Here is an 8995-nt window from a genome sequence, read left to right as displayed (position 1 = left end):
AGTTTAACAGTTTTGAAAACAGTATGTAAGCACATGCAAAATGTCCTGTACATACAAAGATTGTTGGCAGTTGTTGTGTCTGAGTGAGAAGATAATTCATGAAATTTGAGAGATGTAGTCATTGAATGCATTTTGTGCCAGAACAATGATAACTGGTCCTCAGTTTAGCCCACATAGACTTCTGTTGTGCTCACTGTGTGAGGAGTTTTGCAAACGTGACCTAAGTATTGAGACATGTGTCCTAGCGTCTGTAAAAAACTGTAATACAAACAACACAAATCTCAGGATTGGGGATTTTAAATTTTTTTGGTAATGTGGAACATATGTGGAAATAAACTTGAATATTATCAAACATTTCCATTTAAAGTATACTCTAGAAAGCTCCCATGTAAATCATGTTGGATGTACTTGTACATTTCTTGACCTCAACATACAATGAAAAAATGAATTTGCTGTATAAATTGTGATCCAGCTGGGGTGAACTAGTGAGGGAAGCATGTAGCCTACAGGGTGAACTGCCTACAAAGCTCTGTTGGATTTGAATGGTCCCATTTGACTCATATGAGACTATTTTGGCTTAGAGCAAAGGCAGACTTCATCAGGTCCTTTTCTGTTACAAATGCATTGCTTGCAGTTGGTTTCAATAGAAAATAATAATAGTGTTATTTTTAAACATTAGGGTCCCTGGGTTTTCTGTACTGGTCAGCAGTAACCTGTATGAGTATGGAAAAAGTATATAACATGTCCAGTTCCTCTTCTCCAATATCATGAATGGTGGATTATTTTTGTCCTTCTGATTTTCGGAAGGAAAAAGTAATTTTCATCTTGTAAGAGATTGCATTTGTTGCACCTCCCGTCCCCGGCTGGTGTGTATTGTTGTGGAATGAAAAAGGCTTCCTTCTCCATTGATACATCATTGCAGCCAACCACAATCGTTGTCTGCATGCTGTCAGCAGAGATGGCTGTGGGCCTACTGTGACACTTACAAAAAGCTTATCTCATGTTAAGTCTTCAGTGAGAGTTGTTGTTACAAAGAGAATTAATGCTGCTGCAAAAAACTATCGCCAACACAATACAGAGAGCGTGCGTGTGTGCGTGCGTGTGCGTGCGTGCGCGTGCACGCGTGCGTGTGTGTGCGTGTGTGTGTGTGTGTGTGTGTCCTCCTTTGGTAAGCAAGGAGAGTGTGTTTCACAGCTTTAATGCTAGCCAGCTAAATGGATGACACCAGCAGCATCTCGCTCTGATATCTCAGATATCTCGAAAGTTTGAACTAAATGATGGATTGAGTGTCAAGTACGAAATTATGAGTAACTTAGGAAGTCGTCAGTTACACCATGGACATGACTGTTTTCTGCTTCTTGTGACATCAAAGCAGCAGCGAATTGTGCAGCCTGTGAACAGCAGTGAAGGTGCAGCATTCAGAGAAGAAGAGCTGTGGAGCTCGGAACAAACAACACATTACAGCCAAAGCGTTTGGATTATAGATACATCGCTTCCCCATTAAAACAGTGGCAACACTCAAAGATATACTATCACAACGTGGCGATCGTGACTCAAGAGTTGGGAGTTCGTCTTGTAATTGGAAGGTTGCCGGTTCGAGCCCCGGCTCCGACAGTCTCGGTCGTTGTGTCCTTGGGAAAGACACTTCACCCGTTGTCAGAGGGCCCGGTGGCGCCAGTGTCCGGCAGCCTCGCCTCTGTCAGTGCGCCCCAGGGTGGCTGTGGCTACATGTAGCTGCCATCACCAGTGTGTGCGAACTTTGGGGTCCATAAGTAAAGTGCTATACAAATACAGGCCATTTACCATTTTTATCCAACTTATTTGTGGGTCTGAGCAATCAGCAACATGATTATGAGATACAACATTTCACTCAGACACAAGTATAAACCATCATAGTCTGTGTCAGAGATGAAAAAGCATACGCTCACTCATCAACATCCAAAGGATCTCTTTAACAGTTCCTGATATGTTGGTTTCAAAATTGCACCTTTCTGTGAATGCAAGGTTCAACGATGTGTCCGTCTGTTTCCTGACACTGAATAAGGCCAGTGCATCATGTAAAGTTTCTTTGATTAGCCTTGCATGTGTTTTTGCATCCAAAAACAATAAGCTGCATAATCCGCCTCATTTCTGTTCCCATGTTCATAGCTGGTCTGTTCAAGACTGGACAGAAAGCAGGAAATGCACAGGAACAAAACGAGTTCCAGGACCAAGGTGCCTGTTTTTGAGTGGAACGTTTTGTGACGGGGGAGAAGAGAAGGTGATAATGAGAGCAGAACTCCTTTCCAAGACAGCCACATTGTTTTAATTGTTCCGTCCGGAGAACAGAGGGAGAAAAAAGCAGACTGTGTTTTCTCGAGCCAGTGCTAAAAAAAAGAACAAACCTGGCTTTCGCTGGCAGTGTGTTGGAGCAATTATGTACAAACCCTGTAATTATGCGTATCTTTTGGAAACATGTAAAAGCTGTATGGAAATGAGACTGGGCTGTTTAAACAGCACCCCCCACGGCTGTGCATTGTTTGATATTTTAGGCAATTTTAGCCAAGTAATGAGGAGTTTAAGACACGGTGCTGTTTGGCTGCACGTGTTTATTCATGAAACGGTGCTTGTGTACAGTCATGAAGGAGGCGCGCTGCTTCCATGTAGACATTAGCTGTGAGCAGAAATGCAGCACAAACATTTTCTTAGCCGAGCTCCACATCCCCCACTCCAGCATGATTTCCATACATTTTGTCCTCCACAAATTCAATGCTCTTTCCTTCCTGCTTCTCTTCACTCATCTCTGCATGTACTGGGTCCCACCCTTAATTAAGTCTGCTGGGGTTTAAAGCGTTGAATCTTGTTTAAAGCGCATCTCAGCACATTTAACAGGACTGGTAGAGTGTGCGTGCTAATCAGGACATCCGTAGCTGCTTGGCAAGGAGCGTTAGCCAATAACAGCCTGATTTCAGACGTATTCCTTCAGTTTTTTCCCTGAATGTATTCTTTAGAGAGGGAGTCATTATTTCCAGCTTTCATACAGTATGTATCTTTTGTAAAGACTCAAGGCTCCAGCTGCACCACAAGTTCTTATCAGAGCAAAAATTAAATTACTTTTATCAAGGTTATTTCTTAGGCTACATAGGTAACCAAGGTAAAACCTATTCTGCTCACCATTGTGTCCCTTTGCATGTATCTCTGTGCCAATAATTGAGCTGCACTTTTACCAGAATATTGTGTCCTGAGCTGCAACAATGTAGCAGCACTATGAGAAACCAATAATGGCACCATCGCTGCAGCTCACCTTGGGCTGCGCACCTGTTACTGTGTTTCTATTCTGTGCTCACAGTGACATTTAAAATGGACATTTTCAGCCTTGATAACAGGTCGGTGGCACGGCTGCAGCCAGGAATCTGATGAAGGCGATTTAAATGCCTGCAAAGTGGTGAGATTAACATTGAATGAGTGTAGCTTTGTCACTGCCTTTTTCTGCTCGGGTTATCTGGATTTGTTCACCTAGACCAGGGGCCAAAACTCAAGGCACACTTTAGGTCGCGGGCCAAACAAGAGAAACATTTATTGAACACTAAAACAATGTTTTTTAAACATAAATATGAATAAGCTTCACTTTGTGGTTTTGCTCTGGTGACAAACGTCTGCTGAAATGTCAGATTCTTCTTTAGCTCGTCTACTTTCTGTAGTTTCTGTGTTTCGGTTTTTCAGCTTATCCTGACGTTTTGTCTCGCAGTGCCGTCTTAAACTAAATTCCTTCATTACAGCCACATTAGCTCCACTAATAAGACGCACGGTTTACCAGCATGTCTGTAAACATTCAGTCTCTGGCGCTGAAAGGCTCTGCTTTCAGAATCATCTTTTCTCTCCACCATTGCGAGCGGCGAGCTGCACAATAACAGAAGTTTGACTTGATTGATGCGGGAGTGTTCCCAGTTAGCCTAGTGTTCAGCACGGAGGCTGCAGCGCTGCATTATGGGATCTGTAGTTAGTATATTATTAGCGCCTCACATCGCCGGGCCATGCATGACAATAATAGTACATCTGTATAAAATGATCTCGCGGGCCGGATATAAATGTCCGCCGGGCCGGATGTGGCCCGCGGGCCTCGACTTTGACACGTGATCTAAAATAACAAGCAAATCCTTGAACTTTAGGGGCGTAGGTATTCACGTCCACTCGTGTGAATACATTCATCACATGTGAATTCATCAAACCATGTGCGTAGAACTCAACAGCCGTGCACACAGAGAAGCAACCGCACACATGAGTGTTTGTGTTTCCAGTGCTGCAGCAGATCTATGCTCTTGAGGGTAACTCTGTGCTCGGAGCTGCATCCCGCTCCCGTTACTTAACTGACTTTTGACACTTTGGCAAAGCCCAAAGGAATGGGTCCTATTGTAATTAGTCCCTTTCAAAGCAGTGACCCCACAGCCACGGATAAAAAGGTCCAGGTTTTAACTGAGCTAAGTGGGACTCATAGTCCAGCAGAGGTATCGTTTCCCCTCCACTCCAGGGATGGCCCATCTTCTCTGCTGACAGTGGAGGCAGTCTACAGCTGGTCTGTGTGTAGTGCCTGTGCTTTTCATGCTTTAATTCATGTTGTTGAATTTTTCACATTCCTCCCGTTGCCCATGAACACTGCTGCCACTCATGTTCTATTCCAACCCAGTGGTCAACCAATCAAGACTCAGCAAATTCGTACGTCATCCACTTCCAGCGATGTGCAGTCAAGATCTTGACTGCACGAGAGCGTGTCTGGGGTGGGTGAAATATATTTGAATGCAGAACATTTGTACTTTGACTTCAGAAAAGGTTTGTACTAAAGAGAAGAGACGAGGTTAAAGAATAGAAGGGGGGAGGGAGGGACGTAAGCGAGAACGAACAGCTTGTAGAACTGGGGGAACCTGTATAGATGAGAACCAGAAGGAGCGTGTTTGGAGGCGTGGTCCCGCTCCTGAAATTCTGATATTTATCTCCAATTATTGTGACACTTTGGTCAGCCTGTAGCCTCGATTAATAATACAGGGGGAACACATCATTAGAGGATCTTTGTGTTACAACATCATTAAATGTATTATTGTAACTTTCAGTACTTGAGAACCATTTACTTTGTTTAATTTGTTCATTCTCAGATGATAAAGAAATAAGTGATTCATGGAGCCTTAAAGCAGTGTCAGAAGCTGGATGAGTGTTTGTAACTGAATATCTAACTTTTCATTTTGTTTCATAAGCTCCTCCAAGGTGTCAAATCTCTCATTTTATTATATTATATATATTTTACGGTCCTTTTGCAACCTTTCAGTTTTATTTCCCAAAGCCTTTGCAGTGAGTTTGACATTTTGTTCTGAAGCCAGAGCCTCAGAACATTCATTAGCCTCACTCACACGGACTTTATCAAAACTCCACAGCTCAGCTCATGTATTATGGCAGATTCAGTCCACACTGTGATAGACTGAGCAGTGAAGGACATTCAGGCACAGGTTAAAGTCCAAAAAAAGGATTTTTATTCAACTCAAAAACAAAATTTGGGTAAATTATATTAAAAAAAATCAAGATCTTGGGCCAATAAAAGAGGTCAAAGTAACCGAACTCTACTCAAAAACAGGCAACAAAGAGACGGGAAGGCGACCAAGAAAGATCACAAGCTGTCAGAGCCAAGTCTCCCTCAGAGGTTAAATCCAGGATTCAAAATCCTGCTGCTCACATACAAGGCCTTAAATAATCAGGCCCCATCTTATCTTAATGACCTTGTAGTACCATATCACCCTATTAGAGCACTTGGCTCTCGCTCTGCAGGCCTACTTGTTGTTCCTAGAGTATTTAAAAGCAGAATGGGAGGGAGAGCCTTCAGTTTTCAGGCCCCTCATGTTCATTTTGATGAACGGAAGAGATCACAGTTGAGTCTGCATGGTTTTCATTTTTGAGCACAGTATCAGTGTCACTGGTAGGTGGCCGAGCAGACTTGCTGGTTCTTTAGCAGAAGGAATTGGGTCCTGAGGAGATGGACACAGCTGTCCCATGAGTGAGTCATGTCTGACTTTGCAGCCAGCTCAGCACTGAGACCTGGGGCTGAATTCATATCGAATACAGAGAAAAAACGACTCAGGCTGAACTCTGAACACATAGCAAACAGTGTCAGACATGATCGAACAGGTAACAATGACACGAGAAATGAAAAGAATGACAAGACAATTGAATAAATGAGTCTTAAAGGGAGAATGACAGCGAGCACAGACTAAAACCAAGGCGAGTGAGGCTTATTGGCTCAAAGGCAGTGAGCAAGAAGATGATTGGACTAGAGTAATGATGACAGTATTGAGTTTGACAGTGTGGGAAAGTGGTAGAGAGGTAAATAATAGACTAGCAGCCCAGGAAAGGCAGGCAGATGAGTGATTACATCTTCCTTCATATGCTTGCAATGAGCAAAAGCAAAGATATCAGCATCCTGAAGTCTGTCCTGTGTTTTCATGCAGGATTTTGTGCTGCTGAAAACAATAACTCATAATGGTGTAAATGTTAATAATAATAATAAAGTGTCTAACCTAACTGCCCTGCAGAAATAAATACTTTTATTTAGCCATTTTCAAATATTAGTACAGTTTTAAATCTGGGGCGCTGCTTGGCTTAATGCTTCATACTTTGTATTTGATCGTTGCTCCTAGATACCCCTCTGCTGCAGAGCTATTTTTAGAAGCTGATGCAGGTGAAATACCCAGAAAACATCAATGCAAAGACATTTACTTTGAGGCTTTTTTAACTGAATTATTTGAATTGCTCGGTTATTCGTTGCAGCCCTGGTCTTGTTTGCTGAGCACATGATGTCTGTTTGGGTTTGTTTCACACGGGGTTCCAGTAGCACTTTGTCTTAGAGCTGATGGTGTTTCTCAAAGCCCATGCTTCTAGTGTTTGGTATCGTCCTTTTGACCAATAATCACAATAAACAGCACCTTTAGTTGCTAACTTTAGTCGAACATCTGGTTTGGGGGACACCCTTTTAACCCTTATGTTGTGCTTCCCATACTCTTGGACTGGATCTTAACGAAATAGTCTCGTCCAGGATTTTAGCATTTTATGGAAATATTAAAGTTACCCTGTGATTCAGGATGCTTTTCTTGACAGCAAGAGGACTGTCGTGAATTCTGCACAATACAGAAGAGGTTCTTCATCAGGTCAGGATTTTAATGTCTGTTTACATCTATAGGCCAGTCGCCATACTTTTATGATGGATACGCACATTCTGGACAACGAAATCGCTTTATTTGTTCCGTATCTCAATAGCTAGCCAACAGAGGAATTTAAGCATCTATTTAAGCATCTCAGGCTCTTGTGAAGGGAGAGGGGGTCAGGAGATGCGACTGCATTTGTAGTGATGTGGACATCGGACGAGTCCATCATGGTGAAGAAAGAGCTGCGTGTGAAAACGAAGCAGTTGATTAACCGATCGAGCTGCACCCCTACTTTCACCTTAGTTACTTATCCACCTGACAAGGATGGGTGAGGTGTTTCACGCGTGTCACACTGAAGAGCTCCAGGGTAAACCCAGGACGCATGACACGCGACCCTGCACTAAGCAGAAGATAATGGATGGATGCTGATTTCACATCTGTGACTCCAGCTCCACCTACTTAGTGTTTTTTCCGCCTCTTTTCCTGATTTTTCAAGGTTTTTTAAATTACATTAGACACTTTTTAGATGCTGCTCAGCTCAAGTTCAAGACTTGTCTCTAAAAATGCTCCAGTGACACCTGCATCTTAGAGAGAGAAATTAAGATGCCATACTAAGATGCCACACCTGCATCTGATCTACTTACTGTGTGCAAGGCTGTCACATCATCCTTGCCACAGTGGTAAAGCTCGGGCCAACCCTTCTCCTTGTGTAGAGCATCTCTGCTCTTTCCAGCAACCATGTGTGTGTTTCTCTGGAGTTCCCTGTTCCTCGCACTAGCGAAGTTATCCATTCGGTCTTGCTTTCCCCAACTCAGGAACTCTGACATCTGTGGGACAAATAACATACCTTCTTGCCCACCTACCCACTCTCCATCGGCACCACTTGACCTCCTGTGGAAACTCGCCTGGCACCCTGGTGTTCCCCCGGGCCTGCACTCGCCTCTCCTCCAAGATTGTTTCCAATTATTACAATCCTTCCCAGAAGCCACCCCCTCCCTTCCCGTAATCACTGACTCTGTTCCTGTGTGCTGCTGGTGCAGCCCAGTCCCTCCGCTGTTCAATTTTTCACCTGATTGTAAACATTAAGCACATAACCACTCACTCGAGTGTGCATCTGTACAGGTTATTAGTATAGGGTTGATCTCCAGCTCTTACTGCCAGGCTGCAAAACTAGTCTGCCCGGCTCTTTCAATGAAATGATATGAATTAAATAATGACTTCAAAAGATCTCAGTTCCTGATGTATTTCTGACTTTGTCTATCCAAGGTAAGGCTTGAGTCATTGAAGTGGATATTTGAATAGGCCTGACAAGGTCGAGCTGCACATTCAGATTTAAAACTTCTCCAGGAATCTTTGTCAGTCATATTACACCAGCTGTCCCAGAAAAGCACCGATAATCATAACTGAATAGTGACGATGGCTGTCACGACTGCAATAATGAAGAAGAAGAAGAAGAAGAACTGAACTTCACTAATTAGCAAATCCATAATGTTTTCACTCCTCTAAAGCATTTCCCTCGAGGCTGTTCTGAATCCTGTTGTCAAATATCAGTTAACATACAGAAATGAGATTTCTGTATGTTAACTGATATTTGTTAGGTTTGTTTGTAATGTAACTCTAATTTGATATATGTGTGTGTGTGTGTGTGTGTGTGTGTGTGTGTGTGTGTGTGTGTGTGTGTGTGTGTGTGTGTGTGTGTGTGTGTGTGTGAACCTTTGCTATTCATGTGATTTATCCTTTTAGAAATGGCCCCATTGTGCACACCTCAGCGTGCTTAGGTGTGCACATGCCTTGCATGCGTTCACGTGTTTGTATGTGTGCATGACTTTTTTTTT

The sequence above is a fragment of the Pundamilia nyererei genome, unplaced genomic scaffold (genome assembly GCF_000239375.1).
Source record: "Pundamilia nyererei isolate P.nyererei 1_Seehausen unplaced genomic scaffold, PunNye1.0 scaffold00050, whole genome shotgun sequence".
In the NCBI taxonomy this organism is placed as follows: Eukaryota; Metazoa; Chordata; class Actinopteri; order Cichliformes; family Cichlidae; genus Pundamilia; species Pundamilia nyererei.
Note: the sequence above shows the minus strand (reverse complement) of the source record.